The sequence below is a fragment of the Electrophorus electricus genome, chromosome 2, assembly GCF_013358815.1.
Source record: "Electrophorus electricus isolate fEleEle1 chromosome 2, fEleEle1.pri, whole genome shotgun sequence".
Lineage (NCBI taxonomy): Eukaryota > Metazoa > Chordata > Actinopteri > Gymnotiformes > Gymnotidae > Electrophorus > Electrophorus electricus.
The window spans coordinates 23,932,995-23,948,985 of NC_049536.1; positions in this window are offsets into that span (position 1 = coordinate 23,932,995).

Genomic DNA, 15,991 nt, shown 5'->3' on the forward strand with positions numbered 1-15,991 from the left:
AACAGATAGACGAGGTGGTATCTCTGCGTTGGCAGGGTGCTAATTCGATCCCAGCTTCGTCATGTTGTCGTGGAGTCTGTGTTCATCATACACTAGTGATGGCGTCTGGCCTTTGGCACACATGTCTAGAGTCCTGAGCTAGACGCTCTCACACACACTCAGCTTATCACTGGATCTAACATTAAACATCAAAAACAGTAGCAACAGCACAGTGGACATGAGGTCAAGTTCAAGAGAGGGGGGAAACTGTTGTTTAATGTCAGGAGTGTTTCATAAGGAGCTTCACACAGGACCTGAAGTAGGAGGCTCTGATGGACCTGGGCTATGCTGGGCTAAGAAAAGGACTAGAATCCCTGATGACAGACCACTACAGACCAGAATCCCTGGCTACAGACCAGTACAGACCAGAATCCCCGACTACAGACCACTACAGACCAGAATCCCCGACTACAGACCACTTCAAAGCTACCAGGATTTCTCTTCATCTTTTAGTTGTTAATCTTTCATCACTGTAGTCTGTTTGTGTCTTTAACAGTAATCTTATTCTCTTGCTCATTTGCTCAATAAAAGTTGTGGATTTTGGTGCTGGATTTGTTTGGGTTTTTTTTGTGAGTGCAGATTGTAGTGACATCACCACAGTGTTGTCAGAAACAGTCTTCACTCTCTCCTTCTTTTTCTTCTTTTTTCCACTCTCATTCAATGACTTTTTCATTCTTTTCTCCTTCATTTTCTCAAACGAGTCAATTTTCTTCCTCTCCCTTTAATTCATTCGTTCCTTCATTCTTTTGATTATTCATTCATCCTCTCTCCCTATTACTCTTTTAATCATGCATTCTTTCATATCGATTCCTTCATTCCTTCGTTTCTTGATTCTTTTGGTCATTTGTTTCTTCATTCTCTCTGTGCTCTCTCTCCATTCCTTGGTAAGTTTGAGGGAGAGTTCTCTTTGAGGGACAGTATTGTTTCAAGGACAGTACTGTTTGACGCAGGTCATTAAACACAGCTGTGAACCCCTTCTTGTTCGTGTGTGTCTTACCAATGCATGTGTGTATGTCCTTCTGTCTGTCTCTCTGTGACTATGGTCACCAGTATATTTTCAGTATTTGTGTGTGTGTGTGTGTGTGTGTGTGTGTGTGTGTGTGTGTGTGTGTGTGTGTGTGTGTGAGAGAGAGAGAGAGAGAGAGAGAGAGAGAGAGAGAGAGAGGGAGAGAGAGAGCGAGCACCTGCTCTTCACATAAAAGATACGTTCCCATACTGAAGCTTAAATTTGGTAGAATATGAGATCTGTGTCTGTAGCTGTGATGGCTCTATCTAAAGGCATGAGTGTCATTCTCCAACAGCAGTCTGCACTCATGTGTGGTGTGTGTGTGTGTGTGTGTGTGTGTGTGTGTGTGAGTGAGTGAGTGTGTGTGTGTGTGTGTGTGTGTGTGTGCCTCTGTACACTCTTTATGTGTATGTGTACTCTGTAAAAGTTTGTGTGTTTATGTGTTTTTATCTCTGTACACTGTGTGTGTGCAAGAATTTGTGTGTGTGTGTGTGTGTGTGTGTGTGCAAGAATGTTGTTAGTGTGTGTGTGTGTGTGTGTGTGTGTGTGTGTGTGTGTGTGTGTGTGTGTGTGTCTCTGTATACTCTGTGTGTGTCGGGAGCTGTGTGTGTGCAAGAGTGTTGTTAGTGTGTGTGTGTCAGCTTCTGTCTATCTGATGCGGTGCCTGAGCAAACCCCTATGGAGTGAACACGTCTCTGGACTGGGGCTTCCTCTACATAAGAAGAGCACAGGAAGTGCTTCAGGCTAAAAAATACAGTATCTGCTTATAAATAGATGTCTGGTTGCTTTGTGAATGAAGCGTCAGAGTGAGGGGTCCCCACAAAATGTGGAGGATATCACATCCCTCACTCACTGCCCAGGAGAGGGGGTGGGTTCAGAAACCAGTGCGCTCACGATCTCAGCGCTCTGAATAACTGAAGGCACCTGGCATGTGATCGCCTGTGAATGACGCACATCAGACACCAGTGCATAGACAAATAAGGCGCTTTGGGGGCCAAGGTGATGTGGGATTCCTTCAAAGTGTGAAATATTATATTTGCCTGGTCTGTTTGACAGTTGGTTCAGAGGAATCTGAGTCATGTGCGCTTTATTTTCTAGTGAAGGATGTTGGCATTGTGCTGTGTGTCAACACTCAGGCTGTTAGCAGGGAGACTGTTTTACTGAGTTTTGTTAATTTTAGGTAGTGCTGGTTTCTTTGGGATGTGTACCCCTGTGTGTAACCCTGTGTGTACCCCTGTGTGTACCCCTGTGTGTAACCCTGTGTGTACCCCTGTGTGTAACCCTGTGTGTACCCCTGTGTGTACCCCTGTGTGTAACCCTGTGTGTACCCCTGTGTGTAACCCTGTGTGTACCCCTGTGTGTACCCCTGTGTGTAACCCTGTGTGTACCCCTGTGTGTAACCATATTTCCCTCTGCCCCACCTTTAGAGTCTGTGGGTTCAGATAGATTCTGACCTTGGATTCTTTCCTTTTAGAGTTCTGCTAACACAGAACACGTTGTCATGCTACTCGATTGATACTGGGTGTCTGCGGGTGTTTATTGCTGCTTATTTTTGTTTGTTTGTGCATAAATGCTAAAGCCCAAGAATGAGGGTGCAGCCCATTTTAGTGAGTCAATATCAGTCAAGACAAGGCTGGTTTACTTATCTGCCACATTTCACACTTACGGCAAATCAACAGAAATAGAAAAGATCATTTAAAAGCTATTAAAATGATAAAATAATGTAATACATTAACGCAATAATGATCTACAAATGTACTAATGAAAGTTACATTTGAGTTTGCTACATCTGACCTGCTTGTTTTGGTTCATCCCCTCAGCATCTCTAACCATTGACTGCTTGGGACATCATGACAACAGAGATCACAAACCATGAGAACTAATGTGTTACTGGAGTTGTATGGGTCTGTAGGGGTTGTAATTCAATTTGGCGAGGTCTCTCTGTGTCTCCCTTTGTCTCTTTCTGTGTCTCTCTTTGTCTCTCTCTGTGTCTCTCTCCTCTGTGCACTCTACACACACTGGTTATGCTCCCTGCGATTAACCTAATCACACAAATTCATATACACACACTTGCTTCCTGTTATATTTCTGTGAGTGGTTTCATGCTGAGTCCATGGTGCTAAAATAAACCATCTGATCACGGCAGGGACCATTAAGGCCATTAACAGACATGTTGTTTGTTTCCTATCTTGGTGGTTTGTTTTGAAGATGATTGAGGACAATGAGGCAAAAATAAGATTAAATGGACAAATTGACATCTTCAGGACAGTTTTTACCTCGGCGCTGGTGGGGATGTTGAGACGGTACTGCTGCTCGAGGGAGAGGAAGTGAGGCAACAGCAAATCGCTCTTCCCGTAACCGTGGTGGATTATTAGCAGGTAGGAAGTTGCTGTTTTGGAGCTAGAAACAATAGCACCGAAAAGCGAAACTACGTCTCGTTAAATCAGCGTTTCACTTCAACCACTTCTGTTTCTTAACAAAGCGCACAGTTATATTTCACCAGCATTAACGCGGATGTCTTCCACGCTGAGCTTCACACAGCACCGTTTCCTTTAGCTGCCCGCTACATTTCACCAGCACCAACACAGGTTACTTATGAGGGACGCACGAGGGACACAGATGCATCTAATGTTATCACACCGCGCGAGTCTTCTCTTGACACGCCCGCGGGCCTGCTAATCACCGCGCTGTCAAGAGTTGGGCGTGGGATAATTAACTGATAGCGCACTTTGATTGTGAGTTCTTTCACAGTCTTGACTGACAGGACATGCTGTCGTCTGTTAGAACGGCCTCAAGCTCTGACAAAGGCGGGTTTTTTTGGCATACGTTTGTATCGGATGATTGGGGTAAACGTAATGCACTGAGTGGGCGCGTGTGTGATCTATTTTAGTGGCTAATGATCTGTATACATCAAAACAAGTTACTCAAACAAATTCTGTCAGGACTGATTGAACAATTACCTGAAATCTCAACAATAGATTATATATTTAGTGGCTATTTTTGCAACTTTTACATTCATCCCTGTGTATGTATAGCGCCTCCAGTCTTCCCAGAACATTCACAGCAGTGCTCAGTGTTAAAAGTTCAACAAAGTCTGTCAGATTACATCTGTGATGGTGCACCAGACATATATGGCATCTACCGTGCACAGAGGGAGTTTCCATTACTGGTATGAGATGTGAGACTCTGGATGTAGGAGCTGGCGAGTTGTGTGAGGAAGAAGAGGAAGAAACTGAAACCATCTCCTGGTCAATTTTATAACAATGAAGAAATTAATATAATAATGAAGAAATTAATGCCCAAGTAAACTAATATCACAAAAAAACTGTCTGTTTATGAAATCATTGAGGGAGGCCAGGGAGTAACTAATAACAGCCGTGTGGTCTCTTTTGCAGATGCAGAGTATGTTTGCCAGTTTTTGGCAGACATTTGAGTTCAGGGTTCCAAAACTAAATAATAGTTGAAAAGTTGCTTCGAACCCCAGGTGTGTCACATATTTCCCACATTTGCTTCAGTTGTGAACATTTATTCCACAGGCTTCAACATCTCTGATCTCAGACCAGCCCTTATCCTCAGAGTGCTGATGGTGTCTGCGTCAGCCTTCTCGGCCACGATGCCATTCCTGATTGTGGTGCTGTTATTTTGGGTCTTGTAATACAGCCCGCGCTAACAAAACTAGCAGCGTGAAGTGTGTTAGACTGCCTGCTTTCTTTTTACGCAAGCCAGCGGAAGCGAGCTAAGTGTCGTCAGACCCTTGCAGTGTACTGAGCGCCTCAGTGCTTGTGCCACTCCTGTGACCGTCACACAGGATGAACAAAATAAACACACTGTACCTGCTTCCAAAGACAATCCAAGGACAAGCGCTTCCTGTGTGACAACGGAAAAACACTCAAGCCAGTTCAGTAGAAGAAACAGATGCACAAATGACACCAAATTACTTTTTTACAGTACGTTCATGGGAGCTACTATAAATTATGGGATTTGCTTTCAAGTTATATTTAGAGCCAAACCATCAGACCGTAGTTAGAACCAAATAATTAGACTGTAGTTAGAACCAAATAATAATCAGACTGTAGTTAGAACCAAATAATAATCAGACTGTAGTTAGAACCAATAATAATCAGACTGTAGTCAGAGTGCTTTATAGGTTGTCAGGCCATTAGGCTGTAGTCAGGATCAAAGATTTGTTAAGCACATCTGCTAAATGCTGTATATGTATATGTAGTCAGAGCCAGACCCTCAGTCTCTAATCAGAGTCAGACCAAGCTAAACTCAAGACCATCAGGCTCTAATCAGAGTCAGATCATCAGGCTTTAACCGGAGTCAGACCAGGATATAATCAGACCATCAGTCTCTAATCAGAGACAGACCAGACTGTAATCAGACCATCAGGCTCTAATCAGAGTCAGGCCACCCAGCTGTAGTCACAACCCATGGAGGTGAAGTCAGACTTCATCAGGGTTACGTCTAGGTCGAGCCATTAGGCTGTAGTCAGTCCATTCTGGACGTGTCTGTATGTATGTGTGCCTTCAAAAAGGACAGAACATGTATAAATAAAACTACTCACCAAGTGATCCAGTGATCCAGCCACAACGTCTGGTTAATTCAGCCCCGAGTCTAACTGCTGCATAATACTGGAAGTGGACAAAACCTGACCCAATTCTTTTAGATATGACAGATAGCGGGAACAGAAAACGCAGACACCAGGTTTTACTGGTGTCATACACACAAAGCTAACTGTCCACTGGGAGCTTGCCTTTGCTTGTTTTTTTGTTGTTGTTGTTGCCATGGTAACATTTTTAGGCAAAGTTACCTGCTTTGTTTGTAGAGCAAAGACCACTTTCTTTGAAAGTTTGGTTCTTGAAGTCATTGTGGAATAACAGCTGTGAGAATGAGAGTAAGAGTCTCCATTCAGTCTCCCGTAATTCCTGATGACAGCAATCCAGCTTGTAAACGGCAAACAGCTCGTCACTGCTGTTTATCCATTTAAATCAACCAATCACAGCAGCCTCTCCAACCTAATCAACCAATCACTGCAGCCTCTCCAACCTAATCAACCAATAATCAGTGCAGCTTCTCCAACCTAATCAACCAATCAATGGAGCTTCTCCAACCTAATCAACCAATCATCACTGCAGCTTCTCCAACCTAATTAACCAATCAACAGCAGTCAACAGCATTCTGGGCTTGGCTGCACTTTTGTGTTTATGGGGTACCTGGATAAAGAACATATTAGTCAATAAATTATATGTGGCCATGTTTTCTAAGATGTAGGTGTGTGGGTTTGCCTCCAGCAGTCCCCCACTGCCGGTTCCAGCCCCACATTCAGGTCAGTGTCCTCTGCTCTGGTTGCTATCGCCTGGGAATCCAATGCTTGTTGGCCTGCTAACAGCCCCTCATGCCTACAGCCTCTGTGACCCCGTTGTGTGTTCAGTTGGTGCTGGTTTTCCCTGATACCTACAGTTCACTTCCTCCTCAACAGGTCACTAGTTATCGACGGTCCCTCTACGTTGTCCAGGTTGTGCTTTGTCCACTTAAACACAGAGCAAAAACAAGGTTGACTCGACTGGACCTGAACAAGCTGAAATGTGGTAATGAGCCCATGCACTAGGTTTGTCCTCCAGCACATAAAACACAGCTGAACCAACAAGGCCGACGCATAACTGGGTATTTGGTTTATTATATAAGTTGTTGTTTAGCTCTGCTAGCCTTTGAAATCTGCAGGTGAATCTAATTTATTGGTTTTGAACAAGATTAATTCAGAGAGAGAGATAGAGGGGAGAGAGAGGGAGAGGGAGGGAGGGGGAGAGAGAGGAGAGAGATAGAGGGGAGAGAGAGAGGAGTGGCAAAGAGAGAGGGGGGAGAGAGAGAGAGGGAGGGAGGGGGAGAGAGAGGAGAGGCGGAGAGAGGGGGAGAGAGAGGGAGGGAGGGAGGGGGAGAGAGAGGAGAGGCAAAGAGAGAGGGGGGAGAGAGAGAGAGGGAGGGAGGGGGAGAGAGAGGAGAGGCGGAGAGAGGGGGAGAGAGAGGGAGGGAGGGGGAGAGAGAGGAGGGGCAAAGAGAGAGGGGGGAGAGAGAGAGAGGGAGGGAGGGGGAGAGAGAGGAGAGGCGGAGAGAGGGGGAGAGAGAGGGAGAGGGGGAGAGAGAGAGAGGAGAGGCAGAGAGAGAGAGAGGGAGAGAGAGAGAGGGAGGGGGAGAAAGAGAGGGAGCTAGAGGGGGGGAGCAGGGTGGTAAATGTGCTTTTATTTTAGATTGATAAAGTGGGGTTTTTTTAATATATTTCAAAGTGTCTGTTTGCTTTTTGCTTGCTCATCACTACTCCACATTCACGTATCATTACATAATCCCTCCTATTGCTTCCTATTCTGATGTTGTGTTATGTGTCCTTACACAAGAAAAGACCAAAATTATTGAATTAAGTTGTGGAAATGATGCACAGTGCCTGTTTAATGAACAGTAGTAACTTAACTTCTGATTGGTTAATTTTTGCAAACAGTGATCTTTACAGTTTAACAGAGCTTCAAGCTTGTCAGTGGATGTTACTCATCAGACATGTCAGTGAGCGTTACTGATCAGACATGTCAGTGATCATTACTGATCAGACATGTCAGTCAGCGCTACTGATCAGACATGTCAGTGAGTGTTACTGATCAGACATGTCAGTGAGTGATACTGATCAGACATGTCAGTGAGTCTTACTGATCAGATATGTCAGAGTGTTACTGATCAGATCTCCTGGTGCACCAGCGTTTCAGTTTTGTTTTCTGCTGAGTGCTTAACAGCATGCGATAGTTGACACACAAACAGCTGTCAGGAGCAAAAATGTGAGGTCTGCTTTCTCAAATGTTCCTCTGATGTGCCTCTAAATACCATAAAATCTAATAAACTATATAGATGGAACATTCAAACTTAGAAAATTAACCTGATTTAAAAAAAAAAAAAAAAAAAAAAAGTATTTATCTCACGTCAGCAGGTGGGTTTAATTAATGACACTGATTCAGTGAGTCTCCCTGAAGATAGAGCCTCCACTCTGTGAACCTGAGCTCTGATAAGATGCAACTGTGACACATACCTAACATGTACAGCATTAGCACAGAAGCCTGGGGATTACTGGATTACATTAGAATTTAAAAGCAGGGACTATTGGATTACATTAGCATTTAAGACAAGGTATTCCTGAAGTACATTAGCATTTAAGACCAGGGATTGCTATAATACATTAGCACTGAAGCCCTGGAATTACTGAATTACATTAGCATTTAAAACCAGGGATTACTGAATTTCATTCGCATTTAAGGACAGGGATTACTAGATTACATTAGCACTGAAGCCGAGTGATTACTGAATTACATTAGCTCTTAAGGCCAGGGATTACTAGATTACATTAGCACTGAAGCCCAGGTATAACTGGATTACATTAGCACTGAAGTACCAGTGTAACACTGACGCACTGACACCCAGCCAGTGTAAGTCCTGTCCAGTTACTATCTGTGGACCTGTTGTCCTTCATCACTCTGCCTGTCTGCCTCCTGCTCCATCATCATCAATTATAAATGCACAAAAACAAGAAAACAGGAAGCATCAGTAAATGTGTTTTTTAAACACAAGATAACAAATAATACCTCATAAAGATTCCTAATGTTCCACGAGCTCAAATTTCTATCTATCTATCTATCTATCTATCTATCTATCTATCTATCTATCTATCTATCTATCTATCTATCTATCTATCTATCTATCTATCTATCTATCTATCTATCTATCTATCTATCTATAAAATGTTCCCATTCTTTTTTCTTCAGGCCTGGTTCCTCTAGCAGAGAGATTTTGAGGGTCCTGTGTAACATCTCCGCTGTTCCCAGGACCTTCTCCATCTTCTCACTGTTCCTTATTCTTGATGTCACTGATATATAAAAGAGAGAGCCCAAGGCCTGACACTACTACACCCCCCACACACAGACACATAGACATGCGCGCACACAGAGTACCTGTAATTGGTTTTACTATCAGCACACAAATGCACACAGAGACACAAGTACATAGGTGTCAGCCATCAGACCTGAGCAGACAACCGCATTCGATGAAGAGCGAGACTCTGTGTGTGTGTGTGTGTGTGTGTGTGTGTGTGTGTGTGTGTGTGTGTGTGTGTGTGTGTGTGTTTGTGTGTGTATGATATCTGGATATTGACCATGTGTGTCTGTTACTTTAGCAGCAGTGTTGACCATTTAACGCTGTATTCTGTCTTTTCTTTATTACGTTCTATTCAGCTGTACCTGTGTCTCCCCATGTTCTCTCTCTCACACACACACACACACACACACACACACACACACAGACGTAAGGTGAGAGTGTGAAGGAGAGCTGCGCTGACTCATCTCTGCACACCTCATCACTGCTTGACCATATTTGGACTGGCAGGAAGTCCACAGCCGAACCCCTAACAAGCTCGAAGAGTGAACACACAGCACCCTCCCTCGCTCGCTGCCTCTCTTCTGCTCTTCCTTTCTCTATTTCTTTCTCTCTGTTCTGTCTTTCTCTCACTCCTCTCCCTCATCCTCTCTTTTTCTCTCCCTGTATCTGCACACATATATGTGTATGTGTGGATATACTGCTATGTGTGTGTGCATGTGTGAGAGAAAGAGAGAGTCTGCCTGTCTTTGCACATCCAAAAATGCAAAGTGTGTGTGTCCATTTGTGCATGTGTGTGTGTGTGTGTGTGTAATGGTTCTAATACCCTTAAAAAAATGTGACCAATATCTCCTCTTACAGATGAAACGCAGGAAGAGAGAAGGAAGCAAGAAGACGTAAGATGTAAGGAAGACAGGACGTGTGGAATACAGGACGTACAGAACACAGGACATGCAGGACATGTGGAAGCCCAGGACTGGTTTACTCCTGTTCCACTCTCTCTATTTTCCACTTGTGTCTGACTTGGGGAGCGTGAGGGGTGTGTGTGGGGTGTGGGGTGTGTTTGGGGCCTGAGTGTAAAAACATGAATCTGAGTCACTTTGCATTTAGTGTCATATACACATCTACACATTCATATATATATATATATATATATATATATATATATATATATATATATATATATATATATATATATATATATATATATATATATACTGTGTGTGTGTGTGTGTGTGTGCATGTCTACGTGTGTATGTGCATGTGTGTGCACATTAATACACATTTATATAAACATTTAATGCACATTTATATGAATCTTATTTTGGTGCAGAACTTTCATTAATATTTGAGTGGACTGTGTGTGTGTGTATGAGGGTGTGTGTATGTGTATGTGTGTGTGAGTGAGTGAGAGGCTTTGGTAATGTTCCAGCATCATCATAAAGGAGACCAATCTCATCGCTGTGTGTTCACACGATAACACAGACACTATGAACATAATGAGAGAGTCTGTGTGTCTGTGCATGCATGCGTGTGTGTGTGTGTGTGTGTGTGTGTGTGTGTGTGTCTGTGTCTGTAACAGTGAACTATGAGCCAATTCAGTGCTTTACTAGATTGCTTTACTTTATTGTAGTGTTACAATGTATCGTTAATCTAGTCGAGTTGTTTGTCAGCAGAAGAGACACACCACCCCATCATCTCTCTTTGCCTACCACACACGTTCTACACACAAAGTCTAAAGACAGAATCCTGAAGCTGTGGTAAGCCTACAGTTCCACCGGATAACTCAGAGGTGTGTGTGAATCGAGCCGTTATTTTAGTCCTAATGAACAACGTTGAGTTTTACTGCGGATCAGCACTGTAGGGGACAGCACTGTGGGGGACAGCACTGTAGGGGACAGCACTGTGGGGGACAGCGCTGTAGGGGACAGCACTGTAGGGGACAGCGCTGTAGGGGACAGTGCTGTAGGGGACAGCACTGTAGGGGACAGCGCTGTGGAGAACAGCACTGTGGGGGACAGCACTGTAGGGGACAGCACTGTGGAGGACAGGGCTGTGGGGGACAGCACTGTAGGGGACAGGGCTGTGGAGAACAGCACTGTGGGGGACAGCACTGTAGGGGACAGGGCTGTGGGGGACAGCACTGTAGGGGACAGGGCTGTGGGGGACAGCACTGTAGGGGACAGCGCTGTGGAGAACAGCACTGTGGGGGACAGCACTGTGGAGGACAGCACTGTAGGGGACAGCACTGTGGAGGACAGGGCTGTGGGGGACAGCACTGTAGGGGACAGCACTGTGGGGGACAGCGCTGTAGGGGACAGCACTGTAGGGGACAGCACTGTGGAGGACAGGGCTGTGGGGGACAGCACTGTAGGGGACAGCACTGTAGGGGACAGCACTGTGGAGGACAGCACTGTGGAGGACAGGGCTGTGGGGGACAGCACTGTAGGGGACAGGGCTGTGGAGGACAGCACTGTAGGGGACAGCACTGTGGGGGACAGCACTGTGGGAGACAGCACTGTACGGGACAGCACTGTGGAGGACAGCGCTGTGGGGGACAGCACTGTAGGGGACAGCACTGTGGAGGACAGCACTGTGGGGACGAACACATCTATTTCTGTTTTCTGATTTGGGCACATTCACTTAAGAAAGCGTTTCTACAGCACACATCTTCCTGTGTGCTGTGCATGTTACGTGCTAGTGAGGGATGGACCTTTGGTTAAGACCTATTCTCCTTCACTCTCCTCACAGGAGTACTCCAGGGTGAGGAGCTGCACGGCTGTCCGTGATTGTGGTTTGTTGCCTGACCTTTTCTCTTTCTTTAGTAGTTACGTCTCAGTAATGTTCAGCACAATCACTGCAATCAAGAGTGTCTTGTTTCCACTGGCTTCCCCTCGTCCTGCCCCAACATCACACACGCTGCTGTCAGAAGACGCTCAGATTCCGCACGTGAACATTTCTAGTTTCAGATGTTATTGCAGTATTTCACTTACTGAGGTGGGTTCACAACAGGACTTTCACCATTACTGTTAATCTTTCTGTTTGACATTTAAAGATTCTGTACAGGGGTCACGCATGAGCTAAGAGCTGAGAAAGGTTTTAAGCACAGCCTTAACACACTTCACTAAAAACTCAAACCACCACATTAAACATTTTTTGCAGGCAGCTCAAACGTGTTTCCAACCCGTGTGTGAAACTGCTGCCAGGGGTTTTGGGTTGCCAGGCAGTAACTGGGGAAGGTCAGGTGACTGTAGGCGGGCCCACACAGCGCTGCCTACTGTGTCCCGCTCAGCCTGGATGTATTTTTAGTGGGCCCAGCTTCAGCATGCACGCCTCCTGCTGTAGTGCTTGTCAGGACAGCGGCACTGTGCTTCCTCCACAGTAAGACACCAGGGAGAGGGAGCTCTCCACCCAGAGCTGTCAGCCCGCCGTGGGCTGCAGGGAGTGGGCTGCGTGGATGTCCAGGGCTACTCCTCTACTAACCCTCTCTTCCTTTCTTTCTCAGCCACCATTCTCTCTCTCTCTTTCTCTCTGTCTCCACAAATATGGAGAGAACTTGACAGAGAGAAAGAGAGAGAATCCAAGAGAATAAGAGACAGAATAGTGACAGAAAGGAAGAGATAGATAGATAGATAGATAGATAGATAGATAGATAGATAGATAGATAGATAGATAGATAGATAGATAGATAGATAGATAGATAGATAGATAGATAGATAGATAGATAGATAGATAGATAGATAGATAGATAGATAGATAGATAGATAGATAGATAGATAGAGATATGCCAAACTGTAGTGAGGTACACAAAGTTTCCAGAAAAACAGGATGTTTTGGACAGTGGTCCTTCACACACACATTTATATTTATATATACACTATCTTGGAACTTGCTTCTCCATTGACTGAGTCACATTATCCTACACTCATCTTTCTGTATTTATCTCTCTCTCTCCCTGTTTCTCTCTCTCTCTCTGTGTGTCTGTTTCTCTCTCAGTCAGAGTATTTTTGTCCTCCATGTATCTTTTCAATACAGGTTTCTTGTTTAGAACAAACAGTATGTTCATTTTTCTCAGACCTTGCCCCACTCTTGACCACTGATCCGGCCATGGGAACCTGCCCCGCTGAAGGCTTTAGTTCTCTAATCTAAAAAGCTTCTTCTGACCAAAGTCAGACAGGTTTCCTTTGACCCTGGTCAAACTCAACACGCTGCATGAGAGGACAGACCCAGAGTGTGTGGAGTGCACCTCCGCTCCCCAGTTCATGTGACCACCTGCACATTCTGCAGGTGTCTGATTTTAAACTATTTTGTGGGCAAGGCCGGTCCAGACAACCTGCTTCTGTTTCACACTCTGACACAGATCTGCAGCTGTGCAGTGCCCTAAGCTCGATCAAACCACTGTCCCACACACACGTGCACACGCGCACACACACACAAACACACACACACTAAACGGCCATTCTGAAGCAATGTCCACAGTGGTACCCTATGAAACACATCATCTAACAAAGTCACATTATACAAGTTCAAAACAAAAATAACGTGTTTTCATTTAAATTATATTTTTAGATTTTTAACTATTAAGTTGATGTTAAACATATTTCTTCCTTTCTTAAGAAATCTAGAACTGTTTTAAACTCTACAAGACCGTGAGGGCTCTGTGAAGGTTTTGGTCCTTCTTAAAGGAGGTGCTTTCCTTCTTTGTACCGTCTGGGCACAATAGTGCCCTCTAGAGGCTAAATCTTGTCATAACATGAGAAAGGGACCGAGGCAGGCCAGAGACCACTGAGAGCTGGTAAAGGGTAAAGCAAACAGGAATTGACCCTCACATGGTCCATTTTACCCATATCACACCTGTCTTATAAAACAACTGATCACCACTCATCTCTCATAGCTTGTAAATACTTCGTGTTCAGTGTGATTTTTGTTTGCCTTGAGCAAGTGGCTGATCTGATATTTCTGAATGAAAATGAATAAAAGGATGTATGTAAATAATACAGAATCATTAACACTCCTATGGGACCAATCATTGTACATGTAACCTAGCCTGGAAATAAATAATATTTCCAGGTATTGACTATGTGTGTGTGTGGGGGGGGGGGGGGGGGGGGGGGGCGGGTCACGTGTGTGTGTTTGTGTATGTGTGCTATGATTTCTAAATAATACAAATAAAAAAACACTTAAAAACGGTTCATTCCCAAGGCACTCAGCATGTAGAGTTTAGATATATCTGATATATCTGTTTTCTGTAGTTTCAATACAAATTTGTCCAGTTCTCTGATTGGTTAAACACAGCATTGGAAATCTCACTGTCATTCCACAATTATTTAATTCTCTGTATGAAAATGATTGACATATTAGAAAAAATACTTCCCTAAATTGCAATGGAATGTTATTAAAATCTTCTGTTTCAAGGCATCTAATGTGCGCATGCGTAAGGTGTTTACGAGGTGTTGTGGTGATGGAGATACTGTAATTATACTACATATCATCTCCGAGTGACCTCGCTCTCCTCCTCCTGGAACCTTCTCAGCACAGACAGGCTTCACTAATACTACCCACAGCTGGAAGGTTCCTTCTGTAAACACGAGGTCTTGTCATTATTATTGTTTGGTGATGCAATTTGTTAGGCTGTCAACATGTCATTTGTTCATTTATTGTACTAGTGTAGTTTAACTCTGACAGACAGAGAGAGAGAGAGAGAGAGAGAGAGAGAGAGAGAGAGAGAGAGAGAGAGAGAGAGAGAAAATTGACATTTAATTTATGGCCTTCTGGTGTTATGATGTGCTGTAAGTATGCAGTGGGTATCTGCCCTCCCATCAGCTGTAATTTAATGAATCATTCCTGAGACAGATATGCAGAGAGAGAGAGAGAGAGAGAGAGAGAGAGAGAGAGAGAGAGAGAGAGAGAGATTCCACGTTATCTGGACGAATAGATGGGAGTTAACAGATGTTATACCTGCGCCAGGGAGAGAGTGCTTCCGCTAATGATGAATAACGCAGCGGTACAAACGTATTAATCATACTTTATTCTTGGACTTGGAAGTTACACAAAGAGAGTAGAAGCATGTGAGCGCTCTCGCGCTTAACTGCTCTACAATCGTCTGTCGGTCAGTGCGGTGTCATGTGTGTGTTTCCCTGGTGTGTTTCCTGCACGAGTTCCGAGACCCCTCGCTGTCCTTACCGCAAAGATACAACTTTCCCTCTTACTACCGTTTCGCCGCCCTACCTGGTGACGAGAACCAGCAGGGAAACCTGCGGGTTTGGTATTTGTAAATAATATGCAGTCACCGCGCAGATTGAAAACACAAGATCTTTATGTAACGCTGACTAATGTTGTTCGAATTCTGAGTCGCGTGTCTCCTACCCGACACGAGCTCTCGAGGTGGGTAGTTCTGCCAGCAGAGCGGCCGACTCCTCCACCCACGCTCGGTGCTCCCTCGGTTCTCCTCGCTAGAAGCACGCACCCGACGCGCACCCAGAGCCTCCCACGACTCCCGCGTTCTTCACAGAGTGCGCTATTGCCTGTCAGCACGCGCTCCCTTGCTTTCTGGAACCTTGCAGCATGCTGCGTTGTAATATCGTCTTTGGGTAAAGTTAGAAAACGAGCAAACGTTTGAAGCCTTTTTGTTGGCCACGTGCAAGACCTAACACTCGCGTGAGCTCTTATTTTCAATAAAGAGAAGTTTGTCAACGATTTGCAAAGTTCCTCACGGCAAAATTACGTCATTCCCATAAGGCATCCCACATCTCCCTAACGTGTCGCGTGAATAGTAAACTTGCATCATTATGCTTTATATTTTTGACTTGTTTTGTTTATGAATTTTTTACACATTAGCAAGATAAAACAAACTCATGTTAAAGGAAGAAATCCTTTATATTGTAATTAAGCACATAAACTACGGTCAGTAGGTGAGGTGATCCTGGCAGGTTGCTGCGCGCATAACTGTCACATAACAACGACAGTTCGCCGCAGAGCGGGAGAGTGAGCAGTGATGTCTTCTTTCCGGTTCCCTGCTCCTGCGTTCATCTGTGCGTAGTT